Source organism: Ranitomeya imitator, chromosome 10 (genome assembly GCF_032444005.1).
Source record: "Ranitomeya imitator isolate aRanImi1 chromosome 10, aRanImi1.pri, whole genome shotgun sequence".
NCBI lineage: Eukaryota > Metazoa > Chordata > Amphibia > Anura > Dendrobatidae > Ranitomeya > Ranitomeya imitator.
Window position 1 is genome coordinate 48,387,105 of NC_091291.1, and position 18,833 is coordinate 48,405,937.

Sequence of the window (18,833 nt, forward strand, 5' to 3'; positions counted from 1 at the left end):
ACAACTGAGTTGAGCGTTGTACCAAGTCTGCAGGGATCACTTATGGATCTATTTGGATAGAAGTTACGCTGACCACATACTAAAAGATTTGTTCTTGATTTGATGAGCATTCTGCTTTATCCTAAGAGGATAAGCCCCTTCCATGTGCCCTAATACTAGTGCATATTTAGAGGGCTGTTTGGATTACAAAAATTATTTTTTAAAAGTCCTGTCGAGGGGTTTTCAGAGTTCTTGCATTTGCCAGTTGAGTGTGGATATAAGGAAAGTTTCTCACTCTCTCTATCTCTCTATACGTTGGAGAGCCTAAAAGTTAAAGGCAGTTTGTCATCCCGAAAGTGCATATTAAACTTCCTGTACACTGATACAGAGGACTTAGCCCCTACAAAAAATAATACTAACCTTGTACATTTTAGTGGTACAGTGCCTAAGAAAATCACTTTTACTTCAAACTCAAATGCGGAGGCTTTGGAGCACCATTAGTGTAGCTAAGGGCTCATTGCATTGTTATGTCTCCTCAATTTGCATTTTGAGGATTTACCCTGCTTCTGATTGACAGTGTTTGCCTACTAAAGGCCCCTTCACATTAAGCGACGCTGCAGCGATACCGACAACGATCCGGATCGCTGCAGCGTCGCTGTTTGGTCGCTGGAGAGCTGTCACACAGACAGCTCTCCAGCGACCAACGATGCCGGTAACCAGGGTAAACATCGGGTAACTAAGCGCAGGGCCGCGCTTAGTAACCCGATGTTTACCCTGGATACCATGCTAAAAGTTAAAAAAAACAAACACTACATACTTACCTACCGCTGTCTGTCCTCCAGCGCTGTGCTCTGCACTCCTCCTGTACTGTCTGTAAGCCGGAAAGCAGAGCGGTGACGTCACCGCTCTGCTTTCCGGCTCCCAGACAGTACAGGAGGAGAGCAGAGAAGCAGAGCGCAGCGCTGGAGGACAGAAAAAAAAGTTAAAAAAACCAAACACTAGATACTTACCTACCGCTGTCTGTCCTCCAGCGCTGCGCTGTGCTCTGCACTCCTCCTGTACTGTCTGTAAGCCGGAAAGCAGAGCGGTGACGTCACCGCTCTGCTTTCCGGCTCCCAGACAGTACAGGAGGAGAGCAGAGAAGCAGAGCGCAGCGCTGGAGGACAGACAGCGGTAGGTAAGTATCTAGTGTTTGTTTTTTTTAACTTTTAGCATGGTATCCAGGGTAAAAAAAACAAACACTAGATACTTACCTACCGCTGTCTGTCCTCCAGCGCTGCGCTCTGCTTCTCTGCTCTCCTCCTGTACTGTCTGGGAGCCGGAAAGCAGAGCGGTGACGTCACCGCTCTGCTTTCCGGCTCACAGACAGTACAGGAGGAGTGCAGAGCACAGCGCTGGAGGACAGACAGCGGTAGGTAAGTATGTAGTGTTTGTTTTTTTTAACTTTTAGCATGGTATCCAGGGTAAACATCGGGTTACTAAGCGCGGCCCTGCGCTTAGTTACCCGATGTTTACCCTGGTTACCAGTGAAGACATCGCTGGATCGGTGTCACACACACCGATCCAGCGATGTCAGCAGGAGTCCAGCGACGAAATAAAGTTCTGGACTTTATTCAGCGACCAACGATCTCCCAGCAGGGGCCTGATCGTTGGTCGCTGTCACACAGAACGATTTCATTAACGATATCATTGCTACGTCACAAATAGCAACGATATCGTTAACAATATCGTTATGTGTGACGGTACCTTAAAGGTACCGTCACACATAGCGACGCTGCAGCGATACCGACAACGATCCGGATCGCTGCAGCGTCGCTGTTTGGTCGCTGGAGAGCTGTCACACAGACAGCTCTCCAGCGACCAACTATCCCGAGGTCCCCGGTAACCAGGGTAAACATCGGGTAACTAAGCGCAGGGCCGCGCTTAGTAACCCGATGTTTACCCTGGTTACCATCCTAAAAAGTAAAAAAACAAACGCTACATACTTACCTTCTGCTGTCTGTCCTCGGCGCTCTGCTTCTCTGGTCTGGCTGTGAGCGCAGCGGCCGGAAAGCAGAGCGGTGACGTCACCGCTCTGCTTTCCGGCTGACCGACGCTCACAGCCAGAGCAGGAGGAGAGCAGACCACAGCGCTGGAGGACAGACGGCTGTAGGTAAGTATGTAGTGTTTGTTTTTTTACTTTTAGGATGGTAACCAGGGTAAACATCGGGTTACTAAGCGCGGCCCTGCGCTTAGTTACCCGATGTTTACCCTGGTTACCAGCAAAGACATCGCTGAATCGGTGTCACACACGCCGATTCAGCGATGTCTACGGGGAGTCCAGCGACGAAATAAAGTTCTGGACTTTCTTCCCCGACCAGCGATCTCCCAGCAGGGGCCTGATCGCTGCTGCCTGTCACACTGGACGATATCGCTAGCGAGGACGCTGCAACGTCACGGATCGCTAGCGATATCGTCTAGTGTGACAGTACCTTAAGAGTGAATACTGCTGGAACCCTTCTCACATGTTTGCTTGTTTGCTCGTGTGCACTGTCACTGCATTGGGCAGGCCACATGCGGGCACACATACAGCATGAGTGGGCACGTTCTCCTTCCTGGCTCCTCTCTTTGGCCATCGCTCAACGCACTGATGTATTCAGAAGTGTAGAGAGTGGCTCAAAAACAGAGGAGAGGTGAAAGAAGAACTTTTAGACTTGATGCTGTAGACTGCATGTGATCACTGGATGGGGAATTAGATAGCGGTCAGAAATTTGTGACCATACTCAACGTGGTGGAGAACGGTTGAACTTGATGGACTGAGGTCTTTTTTCAACCTATGAAACTCTATAGGAGCGTGGTCACATATTGTACACATTTTCAAAAAAATGTTGCCTAAATGAAAATCCCAATATTAGCTCATATGACCTCAGCTTAAATCTAGCCATAAATATGAAGCTTATCACTAACGATCCAAATGATTTTATGTGCCTTAGTCGAAAAACCTGTATTTATAACTGATGGAAATCTGCTGATCGTTGACGCTTCAAAATGTCTCTTTTTAAGTCAAGTGTTCTCTAGATGTATCTGCAGGAGCGAATCGCTCCCCAACCCCCCACTTCCTAATTTGTTAGTGTGGAATCACAGTAGCATAAGGCATTGGATGCGATATGTTACTGACCCTTGGCTCCTGCTCTGCTGAACTGGGTGCCATGGTATTGTGCTCCGATCCTGCCGCAAGAGAGAATCATAGCAGAGGTGTGGAGGAGACGGAGAAGGTAATTTCTCCATCTCCTCTACGGCCTGACTCAGTGTATATCGGACTGCGCAGGGATGATCATAATGCCAACCGTCTAGAAATTACAGAATATTTAGTAAAAATAGGGCACTTTTTTGACCTGTCCCTAAAAAACATTTAAGGCGTCTGCGATTTTTTTTTGAAGCTGAAGAAGTTTATACAGATTATTTTGTCTACAATTATCATCATTTCACAGTGTACAGTGGCTGTAGCAGATGTTTTCATATCAGAAAGTATGTGTCCAGAAAAAATATTGTCTGTCCATGAATTTTTGATAAGATGTCAAGAAAAAATAAAAAGTGAAGTTGACTCCCAAGCTGATAATAGGAGCAGTTTTGCTTCAGCGAGAGAGAAGCAAGGGGGAGACTGAAGCTGACTGCATCCAGAGATCCGACCAGCTTCAGAGTGGCGCAAGCAGGATGTAAAGCATAGAGGTTGCCCATGGCACATGCTCCTTACCTAGGTAACCGACCATTATGGGACCACAGGGTTACCATAACCCAGATATCAAGCTGCACACTATTGCACTTTACTATTTTGCCATTTCTGAATTTGTTGACACTCTCTTAATGGGAACTTTTCAGTAGATTTTACATCACCAAATTGCCATCGCTTTGATTTTTGGTGTTAAGCTTTCTAAAGCCGTTAGTATATTTAATATAAGTAGCTGCATTATGTGAAAGAAGAAGCTAACTACCCACCCATGCTTTAAGCACTCTGCCTTGTAGGAGTCATGGAAGTGGAGCCCCTGACAAAACAGTCACAGTGACCAGACTGTAAACAAACCCAATGTGGTCTGGTTTAGGTGCATGAGTATGGGACGCGTCACCAGAATCCCTCTTCTTACAGGGCTTACATCATTAGTTACCTCGTTGTTCCACACATTTACTGAAAAATACCAGCCTGTCAAGCGACAGTTTCAGATTACATATCCCATGCTATTTGCCCATTACCTTGTAGAAGTCATGGCGGTGGAATCCCTGGAAAAAGAGGAAATGTGACAAGACTAGAGTAGAAATGGGATTGGGGCTTTTCTCTGCACTGCTGATATTTCCGGTAAAGGTCCATGGACCAGGAGATACAGTAATCAAAAGTGGTTTAACTCAACACGTGTCAAAGTCATTTGACTTGTTTCTCAGGACAACCACATGTACCTATGGTACCAGATATACCTATGGTACATGTGGTTGTCCTGATGAAGGTCCATGAAGTTGTCCTGAGGAACGTACATGTGGTTTTCCTGAAGAAGAAATCAGATGACTTTGAAACGCATGTACCATACGTGTTAGTCATGAGGTAGAAGAGTGTCCTGAGGAAGAAGTCAGATGACTTTGAAATACTTGTACCTTAAGTGCATGTGGTTGTCCTGAGGAAGAAGTCGGATGACTTTGAAACACGTCTACCATAGGTACATGTGGTTGTCCTGAGGAAGGTACATGTGGTTGTCCTGAGGAAGAAGTCAGATGATTTTGAAACAGGTGTACCATAGGCACATGTGGTTGTTCTAAGGAAGGTATGTGTGGTTGTCCTGAGGAACCTACATGTGGTTGTCCTGAGGAAGAAGTCAGATGACTTTGAAACACGTGTATAATAGGTACATGTGGTTGTCCTGAGGAAGGTCTGTGTGGTGTCCTGAGGAACCTACATGTGGTTGTCCTGAGGGGGAAGTCAGATGACTTTGAAACACGTATACCATAGGTACATATGGTTGTCCTGAGGAAGGTACATGTGGATGTCCTGAAGAAGACGTCAGATGACTTTGAAACACGTGTACCATAGTTACATGTGGTTTTCCTAGGGAACGTACATGTGAATGTCCTGAGGAAGAAGTCGGATGACTTTGAAACAAGTGTATGATAGGTACATGTGGTTGTTCTGAGGAAGGTCCGTGTGGTTGTCCTGAGGAACGTACATGTGGTTGTTCTGAGGGTGAAGTCGGATGACTTTGAAATGCTTGTACCATAGGTGGATGACATTGTTCTGAGGAAGATGCATGTGGTTGTCCGGAGTAAAAAGTCGGATGACTTTGAAATGCGTTGACATTATATCACTTTGAATTATCTTCTGGTCTGTGGATCCTTTACCTGAAATATCAGCAGCGCAAAGGAAGCCTACCATCCCATTTCTCCTACATTTCTATCCTTGTGGGCACTGGCGATTTTAAAGCCAGTTTAGTATTTCACAGAACCTCATCAGGTGAGCACCTCCTACACTTTTAAGAGTCTCATCCCACTTAGAAAAGACCTATTGCGCTTTACATCTTTTTCTTACGTCTTTTTCTTCAGCATAATATGGCCAGAATGTAAACGCGTCCAATGTGGTTTGATTTACATTCTTTAAGCCCTTTTCTCCGTGTTGGAGGCTCCCAGCTCGTTTGCAGTCCAGCCGGCTGTAATAGCCGTAGTTACATTGGTAAATTGGGAAATTGCATAAGTGCCAGCCTGACAAAAGAGAGATCCCACTCTCGTGGATTGAATGTACTCTGTTGTATAAGGCATCCAAGCTCGGACTGGCTCACAGGGGAACAGGTGAATCCCCCCATGGGGTACTCAGTGCAGGAGTAAGCCACTTACCCCCAACATAAGCAGTAGTTGACCCAATATATTTGTTTCACTGTACAAACAGCATCCCATCCTTCAGCTGTATGATTTGGGGCTGCTAGACAGCCTGAATACATGTGGGGGTTGCCTGTTTGTTAGGGAATCCCCACATGTATTCAGGCTGTCTAGCAGCCCCAAATCATAATAATAATAATAATAATTTTTATTTATATAGCGCCAACATATTCCGCAGCGCTTTACAAATTATAGAGGGGACTTGTACATACAATAGACATTACAGCATAACAGAAATACAGTTCAAAACAGATACCAAGAGGAGTGAGGGCCCTGCTCGTAAGCTTACAGACTATGAGGAAAAGGGGAGACACGAGAGGTGGATGGTAACAATTGCTATAGTTATTCGGACCAGCCATAGTGTAAGGCTTGGGTGTTCATGTAAAGCTGCATGAACCAGTTAATTAATTTTTTTTTTTAATATAGGCCACACAGGGATCGTTAGGTTAATGCATTGAGGCGGTAGGCCAGTCTGAACAAATGAGTTTTTAGGGCACGCTTAAAACTGTGGGGATTGGGGATTAATCGTATTATCCTAGGTAGTGCATTCCAAAGAATCGGCGCAGCACGTGTAAAGTCTTGGAGACGGGAGTGGGAGGTTCTGATTATTGAGGATGCTAACCTGAGGTCATCAGCGGAGCGGAGGGCACGGGTAGGGTGGTAGACTGAGACCAGAGAGGAGATGTAGGGTGGTGCTGAGCCATGGAGTGCTTTGTGGATGAGGGTAGTAGTTTTGTACTGGATTCTTGAGTGGATGGGTAACCAGTGTAATGACTGGCACAAGGTAGAGGCATCGGTGTAACGGTTGGTGAGGAATATGATCCTGGCAGCAGCATTCAGGACAGATTGGAGCGGGGAGAGTTTGGTAAGAGGGAGGCCGATTAGTAGAGAGTTACAATAGTCCAGACGAGAATGAATAAGTGAATAAATCATGCAGCTGAATCGACATAAACGAAACCTCCGAGCACACCCAAAATACTCGGAGACCACCCGAGCATGCTCAGGAAAACCAAGCACCGAGTACACTCGCTCATCACTACTGGTGAAAAATCGCTTTTTTTCTCTTTTTTTTTACCTTTATTTTCTCTTTTTCTTTTCTTTTTTTCCCTCTTTTAACCTTTTTTCTCTTTTTATTTTTTATTTTTTTTTGCATGTGGTGGAATTTTCGTTCTGCTTAATGTCCATCTAATCTTTTCAGTGCAGAAACGTTTAGTTCCTTTCATTGGCCGGGATCACACGACTGTAGATTTTCACATCTCAGACAATTAGGTCTCTGAAATGAGGAGAAAGAAGGAGAAAAAAATGTCTCCATCTTCTCTATTGTGTGAGCCTGAGGAAATCGGACTGCACTCAGATGTCATCCGAGTGCAGTCAGATGTTTTCCGTGCACTCATAGAGTTGAATAGGCGAGGGTCACAGTAAAATATCAGTATGCTATGATATTTTTCACAGATTCTATCATTAAAAAAACAAATCGGACATCAGCACTGCCCCATTGAATAACATTGGTCCGAGGGCTATCCGATAAATAATGGGACAGCACTCCTCCCATTAATGCGCTTGTCTGACCCCGGCCATAGCATCATACCGAGACCTTACCATACATGATATCTGTGATATTTGTATTATAATAGGCCACACTGTAACTCTATGCACATCTGGGATCCGTTATATTATTATATTAGGAATGTTTTCTTTCCTGATCTCTACAGGAACATAAACTCTTCAAAAATGGGTTATATAAATAACTAGCTGAATAGCCCGGCGTTGCCTGGGCATAGTAAATATCTGTGGTTAGTTATAGCACCTCACTTCTCTTATTTTCCCATCACACCTCTCATTTTCCCCCTCACATCTCTCATTTTCTCCCTTAGACCTCTCATTTTCCCCCTCACTCCTCTTATTTTCCCCCTCACTCCTCTCATTCCCCCCTAACATTTGTCATTTCGACCTCACATCTGTCATTTTCCGATCACTCCACTATTTTCCCTCACTCCTCTATTTTTGCACTCACACCTTTTCATTTTCACCTCACACCCCTCATTTTCACCTCACACCTCTCATTTTCCCCTCAGTACATACATGTTTGTCATCTCCCTTATATATAGTATACACCTGTATGTCATCTCCTGTATATAGTATATACATGTATGTCATCTCCCCTGTAAATAGTATATACATGCTGTATGTCATCTCCTCCTGTATATTGTATATACATATGTGTCATCTCCTCCTGTATATAGTATATACCTGTATGTCATCTCCCCTGCATATAGTATATACCTGCTGTATGTTATCTCCTCTATATACCTATGTGTCATCTCCTCTTTTATATAGTATATACCTGTATGTCATCTCCTCCTGTATATAGTATATACGTGTGTCATCTCCTCCTGTATATAGCATACACCTGTAAGTCAACTCCTCCTGTACATAGTATACACCTGTGTGTCATCTGCTACTGTATATAGTATATACCTGTGTGTTATCTCCTCCTGTATATAGTATGTACCTGTATGTCATCTCCTGTATATAGTATATAGCTGTGTGTCATCTGCTCCTGTATATAGTATATATCTGTGTGTCATCTCCTCCTGTATATAGTATATACGTGTGTCATCTCCCCTGTATATAGTATATCATCTCCTGTATATAGTGTGTCATCTCCTCCTGTAAATAGTATGTACCTGTATGTCATCTCCTCCTGTATATAGTATATGCCTGTGTTTCATCTCCTCCTGCATATAGTATATACCTGTGCATCATCTCCCCTGTATATAGTATGTACAAGAGTGTCATCTCCCCTGTATCCAGTATATATCTGTGTGTCATCTCCCCTGTATATAGTATGTACCTGTATGTCATCTCCCCTGTACATAGTATATTCCAGTGTGTCATCTCCTGTATATAGTTTATACCTGTGTGTCATCTCCCCTGTATATGGTATATATGTGTGTGTCATCTACTCCTGTATATAGTATATACCTGTATGTCATCTCCTCCTGTATATAGTATATACCTGTGTTTCATTTCCCTTGTATATAGTATATATGTGTGTCATCTCTTCTGTATATAGTATATACCTGTGTGTAATCTCCTCCTGTATATAGTATATACATGTGTGTCATCTCCTCCTGTATATAGTATATACCTGTGTGTCATCTCCCCTGTATATAGTATATACCTGTGTGTCATCTCCCCTGTATATAGCATATATCTGTGTGTCATCTCCCCTGCATATAGTAGGTACCTGTATGTTATCTCCCCTGTATATAGTATATACCTGTGTGTCATCTCCCCTGTATATAGTATATATGTGTGTGTCACCTCCTCCTGTATATAGTATATACCTGTGTGCCATCTCCTCCTGTATATAGCATATACCTGTGTGTCATCTCCCCTGTATATACTGTATATGTGTTTGTAATCTCCTCCTGTATATAGTATATACCTGTGTGCTATCTCCTCTTGTATATAGTATATATGTGTGTGTCATATCCTCCTGTATATAGTATGTACTTGTAAGTCATCTCCTCCTGTATATAGTATGTACCTGTGTGCCATCTCCTCCTGTATATAGCATATACCTGTGTGTCATCTCCCCTGTATATACTGTATATGTGTTTGTAATCTCCTCCTGTATATAGTATATACCTGTGTGCTATCTCCTCCTGTATATAGTATATACCTGTGTGTCATCTCCCCTGTATATAGCATATACCTGTGTGTCATCTCCCCTGCATATAGTAGGTACCTGTATGTTATCTCCCCTGTATATAGTATATACCTGTGTGTCATCTCCCCTGTATATAGTATATATGTGTGTGTCACCTCCTCCTGTATATAGTATATACCTGTGTGCCATCTCCTCCTGTATATAGCATATACCTGTGTGTCATCTCCCCTGTATATACTGTATATGTGTTTGTAATCTCCTCCTGTATATAGTATATACCTGTGTGCTATCTCCTCTTGTATATAGTATATATGTGTGTGTCATATCCTCCTGTATATAGTATGTACCTGTAAGTCATCTCCTCCTGTATATAGTATGTACCTGTGTGTCATCTCTCCTGTATATAGTATATACCTGTGTGTCATCTCCTCCTGTATATAGTATATACCTGTGTGTCATCTCCCCTGTATATAGTATATATAGTATATCTGTGTGTGTCATCTCCTCCTGTATATAGTATATACCTGTGTGTCATCTCCCTTGTATATAGTATATATGTGTGTGTCTTCTCCTCCTGTATATAGTATATACCTGTATGTCATCTCCTCCTGTTTATAGTATATACCTGTGTGTCATCTCCCCTGTATATCTATATATATAATTGCCTAAGGGTTTTTCCGTCTGTCTGTCTGTCTGTCTGTCTGTCTGTCCTGGAAATCCCGGCTCTCTGATTGGTCGAGGCCGCCAGGCCTCGACCAATCAGCAACGGGCACAGCGATGATGATGTCATAAAGGACGTAGAAATCCAGCGTCTGATTGGTCGAGGCCGCCAGGCCTCGACCAATCAGCAACGGGCACAGCGACGATGATGTCATAAAGGACGTAGACATCTCACGTTTCTGATTCAGCGACGGGCACAGTATCGACATAGATGTCATAATGGTTGCCATGGCGACGATGATGTCATAGGTTGCCTCGAACAATCAGCGACGGGCACAGTCTGCCGCGAATTCTGGAATCATCATTGTCCATATACTACGGGGACATGCATATTCTAGAATACCCGATGCGTTAGAATCGGGCCACAATCTAGTAGTATATAAGTGTGTGTCATCTCCCCTGTATATAGTATATACCTGTGTGTCATCTCCCCCTGTATATAGTATATATTTGTATGTCATCTCCTCCTGTATTAGACCGCGTTCACACGTTATTTGCTCAGTATTTTAACCTCAGTATTTGTAAGCTATATTGGCAGCCTGATAAATCCCCAGCCAACAGGAAGCCCTCCCCCTGGCAGTATATATTAGCTCACATATACGCATAATAGACAGGTCATGTGACTGACAGCTGCCGTATTTCCTATATGGTACATTTGTTGCTCTTGTAGTTTGTCTGCTTATTAATCAGATTTTTATTTTTGAAGGATAATACCAGACTTGTGTGTGTTTTAGGGCTAGTTTCGTGTGTTAAGTTGTGTGTGTTGAGATGCGTGTGGCGACATGCATGTAGCGACTTTTGTGAGATGAGTTTTGTGTGGCGACATGCATGTAGCAACTTTTTGTGTGTCGAGCTGCATGTGACAGGTTAGTGTAGCAAGTTGTGTGCAGCAACTTTTGCGCATGGCGAGTTTTGCGCGTGGCGCGTTTTATGTGTGGTGCCTTTTGAGTATGTGCAAGTTTTGTATGAGGCAACTTTTGCTTTTGTGCATGTTGCAATTTTTCCACGGGTGCAAGTTTTGCGTGTGGCGAGTTTTCCCATGAGGTGAGTTTTGCATGTTTGGCGAGTTTTGCGTGAGCCTAGTTTTGCATGTGCCAAGTTTTGCGTGTGGCGAGTTTTGAGCGGCGACTTTTGTGTTTCGACTTTTATGTGGCGAGGTTGGTGTATGTGTGGTGAAATGTGTGCTGAGGGTGGTCTATGTGTTCAAGCATGTGGTAGTGTGTGGCGCATTTTGTGTGTGTGTGGTGAGTATCCCATGTCGGGGCCCCACCTGAGCAACTGTATGGTATATACTCTTTGGCGCAATCGCTCTCACTCTTTAAGTCCCCCCTGTCTGGCAGCTGTCAATTTGCCTCCAGCACTTTTCCTTTCACTTTTTCCCCATTATGTAGATAGGGGCAAAACTGTTTGGTGAATTGGAAAGCGTGGGGTTAAAATTTCACCTCACAACATAGCCTATGACGCTCTCGGGGTCCAGACGTGTGACTGTGCAAAATTTTGTGGCTGTAGCTGCGACGCCTCCAACACTTTTCCTTTCACTTTTTCCCAATTATGTACATAGGGGCAAAATTGTTTGGTGAATTGGAACGCGCGGGGTTAAAATTTCACCTCACAACATAGCCTTTGACACTCTTGGGGTCCAGACGTGTGACTGTGCAAAATTTTGTGGCTGTAGCTGCGACGGTTCAGATGCCAATCCCGGACATACACACACACACACACACACACACACACACACACACACACACACACACACACACACACACACATTCAGCTTTATATAGTAGATTATAGAGATGATGTTCCAAATGCCAAACAACAAAAAAGAGTAAGGTTAACTCATCCACCACTGTAAATAATTGAACACCCTCATGTCATAAAATGTCACTTTCACATTTTATGCTTTATATTGTGAGACACATGCGGAGCCATTTACAAATATGCATAAATATTATTTATGCATGTTGTTATGAGGTGAAAACATGTGTTCTTCCCCCAAAAGTGCTAATGCAGGGTTCATTTACTTTACAGGCAGTCGGTGAATTATTGGCATCGCTAATAAAATCAGATTTGAGGACTGTGTCGCCCTCTTGTGGCAGAAATAAAAAATGCGTTCAGATTGATAAATAAATATGCCAATTTTACACACACACATACACACATGCTAAATATATATAAAATAGCATAAAGATGTCATACATTTTTCTGTAATTTCTGCTAAAGACCACCAAAACATATTATGCATAAGAAAACTCTTAAAAGGAGAGAGTATGGTGCAAGTGTACAAATTAATTTATTGAAGAAAATGTTGGCGATGACAATCCAAGGATTTGTTTCCTTCCCCCATATTCATACCAAAGCTTTTTTATCTGTAAGACAAACATAAGGGCAATTTTTACATAACATAACATTTATATTACATTACATTGAGTTACATTTATTTTCATTTTTATCATATTGTAAACGCAGGAAAAACAAACTTACTGTTTAAGTCATTTTTTTTCTTTGCCATGCATTGTTATACCTAGAGGCTGTAGAAGTCAAACAATCCAAAAAATGTTCGTGAAACCTTTTTTTTTTTCCAAGAAAGATTTTAGCTAAAAAAATATATGCATCCAACATTTTTAGTTCATTTCACAGCTGGAGTGATGCTAATAATCTACGTTTCCTTGTGTTATACTATCTTCAGCTGTTTCTGGCGCCACTTCGGTTCTGATGCGACATCTTTAGTTCTTTATTTTACTCACTTATATAGCACCATTAATCCAACAGCTTTACAGATATCATCCTCACTGTCCCCATTGGGGGGCAAAATCAAGATTCCCTATCAGTATGACTTTGGAATGTGGGAAGAAACCGGAGGAAACCCACGCAAACACGGGGAGAACATAGAAACTCCTTGCAGATGTTGTCCTGGGTGGGATTTTAACCCCAGATCCCAGCGCTGCAAGGCTGCTGTGCTAACCACTGAGCCACATGTTGCTCCTGTGACCACAATTTCTGACTGACCGGAAGTAAGTAAGTAAGTAAGTAAGTAAGCTCTCAATGTAAGTCTATCACATCGTCATTCTGGTCTCAGACTTACAGTGACTTGTGATTTCCAGCTCGCCCAGTAGAGCGATCCAGCAGGTCACAACCTGTAAAAGACCGACCGGAGCAGAGCTGATAAAAGATGAAGATGGTGGCTGGTGAGTATAATATTAGGGACACAGAACTTAGATTAGTGGCACCACTCCAGAGCTTAAATCAAAAAAACACCCAGAAAAAAATCAATTGGACCAGGATGCAGTTGAAACAGTTACTGTTAGGCCGGCGTCACACTAGCGAGTTTTACGGACGTATGAGAGGTGCTGAAAATACGGATTGCATACGGTACAATGATTCTCTATGCCTCAGCTCCTATCTGCCGTATTTTACTGATCCGTATTATACGGTCTTCTACGGTCGTAGAAAAACGCAGCATGCTGCGTTTGTCACTGTATCGTGCAAAAAATACGCCAATGAAAGTCTATGGGGGCCAGAAAAATACGGATTACACACGGACCAACAGTGTGACTTGCGAGAAATACGCAGCGGTGTTCTAGAGAAAAGCCGACAATTCAGTGCGGTGGACAGTAAAATCACACTGACAGGTTAGAATAGAATAGATAGAATAAATGTCTACACATAGTATATATGTATATATTGTGAGGCAGTGACCCCTGTTACAGCTAGGGGGCGCTGTATGTGCTCTGCAGAATGTGCATGGAAGCATAGTGAGGCCATGAGGGCGTACTGCAGACACAGGTGTGGCTGTAACTAGAATGATGAAGCAGCGACTGAGTACTGGGGGAGGGGTCAGTGTGTTCTTGGAAGCAGACAGGGCAGTTGTCTGCAGATTTCTCTCTGTGTGGAGCAGCACAGAGGCTAAAGGAACCAGAGAGACTGACACCCTGCGTCTTGGGCTGTCTTATGTGTACCCGGCTGCACTCCAGAGGATAAAGAGTGCAGTGCGCTGAGTGAGTACTTGTTACCGGCGTGCGGTCACCCAGGGAAACTGGACAGAGGGAAGTTCGGCCTGTATATTGACTGCGTCATATAGCCATGCATTATTAATGGACTGTATGAAGATGCCGTACATTATATTGACTGTGTGAAGTAACACAATAAAATAACGTTTTGTTTGAACTTGCTTGGGTCACTGCCGTTTCACTGTATATGGTCCTACCGCTGCATCACAATATATATATATATATATATATACATATACTATCAGTCAGACACATATATATATATATGTTAATATTTCATACAGCACTAGATAGCTTAAAAGCCGGTAATTCAATTACCGGCTTTTGCTATCTCCTTTCCAAACCCGACATGATATGAGACATGGTTTACATACAGTAAACCATCTCATATCCCTTTTTTTGCATATTCCACACTACTAATGTTAGTAGTGTGTATGTGCAAAATTTGGTGGCTCTAGCTAGTAAATTAAAGGGTTAAATTGCGGAAAAAATTGGCGTGGGCTCCCGCCCAATTTTCTCCGCCAGAATGGTAAAGCCAGTGACTGAGGGCAGATATTAATAGCCTGGAGAGGGTCCACGGTTATTGCCCCCCCCCCCCGGCTAAAAACATCTGCCCCCAGCCACCCCAGAAAAGGCACATCTGTAAGATGCGCCTATTCTGGCACTTGGCCACTCTCTTCCCATTCCCATGTAGCAGTGGGATATGGGGTAATGAAGGGTTAATGTCACCTTGCTATTGTAAGGTGACATTAAGCCAGATTAATAATGAAGAGGTGTCAATTATGACAACTATCCATTATTAATCCAATAGTATGAAATGGTTAAAAAACCCACACACATTATTACAAAGTATTTTAATGAAATAAATGCACAGGTTTTTGTAATATTTTATTATACTGGTAATCCACCTGAAGATCCTCGTTCTGTAAAAAAGGTAAAATAAAAAAACAACAATATCCCATACCTTCCGTCGTTCTGTCACATCCCATGATGTAAATCCATCTGAGGGCAGTCCCACACGTCCAGATAATTCCGGTACCAGAAAAATCAATACCGGAATTATCCGTGTCCGTGTGCCCGTGCGTTTCTGTGGCACATCAGTGTGGCACACGTGTGCCGACTGGGTACCACACGGAGCGTGCAGGAGACAGCGCTAGAGATAAGCACTGTCACCTGCATCTGGTTCTGAAGCAGCGATTCATATCTTCTCTGCAGCAGCATTTGCTGTAGAGAAGATATGAAAAATCCTTTTTTTTTTTGTTTCTCGTGTTTAAAATAAAGATCCCTGTCCCCACCCCCCTCCCACCCCCTGTGCGCCCGTCCGCTGTTATTAAAATACTCACCCGGCTCCCTCGCAGTGTCCTGTCCTGGCCGCAGCTTCTCCTATATGCGGTCACGTGGGGCCGCCCATTACAGAAATGAATATGCGGCTCCACCCTTATGGGAGGGAGGACCTTATAATGGGGTACTCCTATTATTAAAAGGGGTTGTCTGATCTCAGCCCTATTCAGGTTATGCACATATTGAGCATTAATATGCATTATCCAGAAGGGTCCGAGGTCTGTTCTCCAGTCAACCCTGTTACCAAGAACAAAACTGTATGGTTAATTTCTTAGAAATGCTCTCCAGAATTTGGAGACAATTTTTTTCTCCCCTATCAGACTCAATGTTAAGAAGAATTCTATGCAATCTAACATGACAAATTAGAAAGTGTCTCTGCTTTAGGTAACCTTGACAGAGGAATAAAATGAGCCTATCTATTGAATTTGTCAAACACCATCGAAATAACAGTTTTCCCACCAGACAGAGGCAAATCCGAGATGAAATCAATGGACAGATGAGTTCACAGTCTTTCTGGAATTGGCAATGGAGCTAATTCACTGGCCGGTTAGGACAGAGCTTAGCACATGCACAAACATTACAAGAGAATAAAACATCTTTAATATCATTATTCATAACTGCCCATCAAAAGAGCCAAGCAATAACTTTCTGCATAGCTGTGATCCCAGGATGACCACTTAAGATGGGATCATGAAAGTCTAGTAACAGATGCAACTTTAGGTATACAGGTACAAATTACTTTACCCTGAAGTGGTGAAGAAGCCAATGACTGGATTTTGCAGATCTCCACTTCCAACTCCAAGGATACCACAGAGACCACAATGACCATAGGCAGAATGGAGGTTCTGGAAGAGACACTGAATCAAGGCTGTGAAATAATGTGTAAACCTTCGGATTATGGAGATAAAATCACAGGTAACTGTGTAAGACCTTAGAAATGCAAAAAGATGAAGGAAGCTTAAACCTAAAAGCCACCATTTTGACCACTTTCAGAATCTCATAGGGACCAATGAATTTCTGACCCAACTTCACCACCAGTACTTTAAAGAGGTTATCCGGTCTAATATGACAATTCTGTAGTCAGTCTGTGTGACTGCAGACTTTGCCGGCTTCTTGATTCAGCCAATTATTTGTAAACCTGCCTAAAAAGAAGTGGCCTCTGTGCTCTGAAAGCTTGCAAATATATATTTTTGGTTAGCTAATAAAAATATTCGTGTGATGCCCCAGGGTCCTGGTCATCACAGTGACATTGCTTTCCTCACGGGGAGAGTGATGTTACGCTTGGAGGCAAGGAAGGATAACTCTCACCAGGTAAACACAAACATGCAACATGTTCACACTCCAGGCCACCAGGGGGAGCTTTTGATCCTATTCCTAGGTGACTCCCCTATATATATATATATTGCGGTTTGGAGGGAAAGTTAGTTAGTTCCTGTCAGAGAGACAAAGGAGAAGGAAGCAGAGGGGCCATGCAGCCATGAGAAAGTGCTGCAGCTCCTGGACAGAGATAATACCGAAAGCAGAACAGATTGCAGTGAGCGTGTAGGAGAGCGAAGCACAGGAGAGTGACATCAGGGGAGGACAGCTGCAAACGAGTGATTCCCCTCTGAAGCGCAGATTACCGTTAGCCGGAAAACCGAGGTTGTAAAGGACTCTAAGTCTTACAGCAGAGACCGGCACGACAGCTGAACTGCAAGTTACAAGTCCGTCTCAATACCCAGGAGACAGAGTGACACATAGAGCCCGGATCGTGATAGAGACCCTGTAAAAAGGCTCGAGTCACCTTGTCATACGGGTTTGTGTCCAATCCTATATGGAGGACAGAGAATAACTGTGAGGACCTAATCAGAAGCCATAGGCAGTAAGGAACTACAACACCACCACGCTAGAGGAAGGCTTTTAACTCCACCTGGAAAAAGGGACTCCCAACCTGCCTCCAAGCCGGCCGGACTCTGCCTGTGATCTGGTACCCTGGACTGTGGCTGCCTGAAGTCTTCAGTAAACCAGGTAAAGAGACTGCAAACCTGTGTCCTCGTTCTTTACTGCACCATTCACCATCTTCCATCTACACAACGGGAGCCATGGGGACATACTTCATCTGTGGGAAGTTATACCATCTAGCTGTAATAACATCATCCAGAGGACCCCTTGAAGCAGCGTCGGTCCCCACTGACCAAATACCACAGGTGGCGTCACAAACATAAACTTTATTCAATCTCCCTTTTACATGGGCGCCCAGGGCCACGGACATCCCCCGTGAACACCAGACCCAGTACCGAGTACCGCACGGCCCTGGCGGGTGACTCATTAGTCCTAGAATACTTTTGTAATTTTTGGTCATTAATGTATTTACATCGATTTTTCTGGCTAACAATGTACCACAATATATTTTTTATTGTACATCTGCTTAGAGATGCAATAATGATCAAGACTTAAGTACATACAGTATTTCTATATGTGAGCTTTGGCACACATGAGCTAAAATTTTTATTATAATTAGATATGTAAGCAAATATTGGACTTACACATACATTTGAGCTAATATTGTACTCATAGATGAGAATATCAGCAAACCTTGTACTTACAGGCACATGTTTGCTGATATTGTACTCAGACATCCATATTAGCTAGAATTGTGCCTATAAGACACATGTGAGCTAATATTGTACCAATTGGGACATATGAGAGCAAATATTGTGCAAATATTTATACATTTGAGGTAATAGTCTACTCATAGGTGAACAATTCAGAAAATATAGTACTTCTAGACAGATGTGAGCTAATATTAATTTTATAGATACACATGTGGACCAAAATACATGCTGTGAGGCAGTACCCCTGTTGCAGTTAGGGGGTCCTGTATGTGCTCTCCAGAATGTGCATGGAAGCATAGTGAGGCCATGAGGGCGTACTGCAGACACAGGTGTGGCTGTAATTAGAATAGTGAAGCAGTGACTGATTAAAAAGCCCTGTAGTACTGGGGGAGATGTGTCAGTGTGTTCTTGGAAGCAGACAGAGCAGTTGTCTGCAGAGCTCTCTCTGTGTGGAGCAACACACCCTGCGTCTTGGGCTGTCTTGTGTTTTTGCGGCTGCATTCCAGAAGATAAAGAGTGCAGTGCACTTGACTGAGTACAGAGGCTTGATACCGGCGTGTGGTCACCCAGGGAAACTGGACAGAGGGAAGTTCGGCCTGTGTATTGACTGCATCATATAGCCAT

The 18,833-nt window shown here is 43.4% G+C and overlaps 1 protein-coding gene across 1 annotated transcript in view; it reads left to right on the forward strand.

Annotated features, from left to right (window-relative positions):
* The window catches only part of PRKCG (protein kinase C gamma), a 741,415-nt gene that overhangs the window by 586,395 nt on the left and 136,187 nt on the right, over positions 1-18,833 (forward strand). The gene's annotated exons all lie outside the window — the stretch shown is intronic.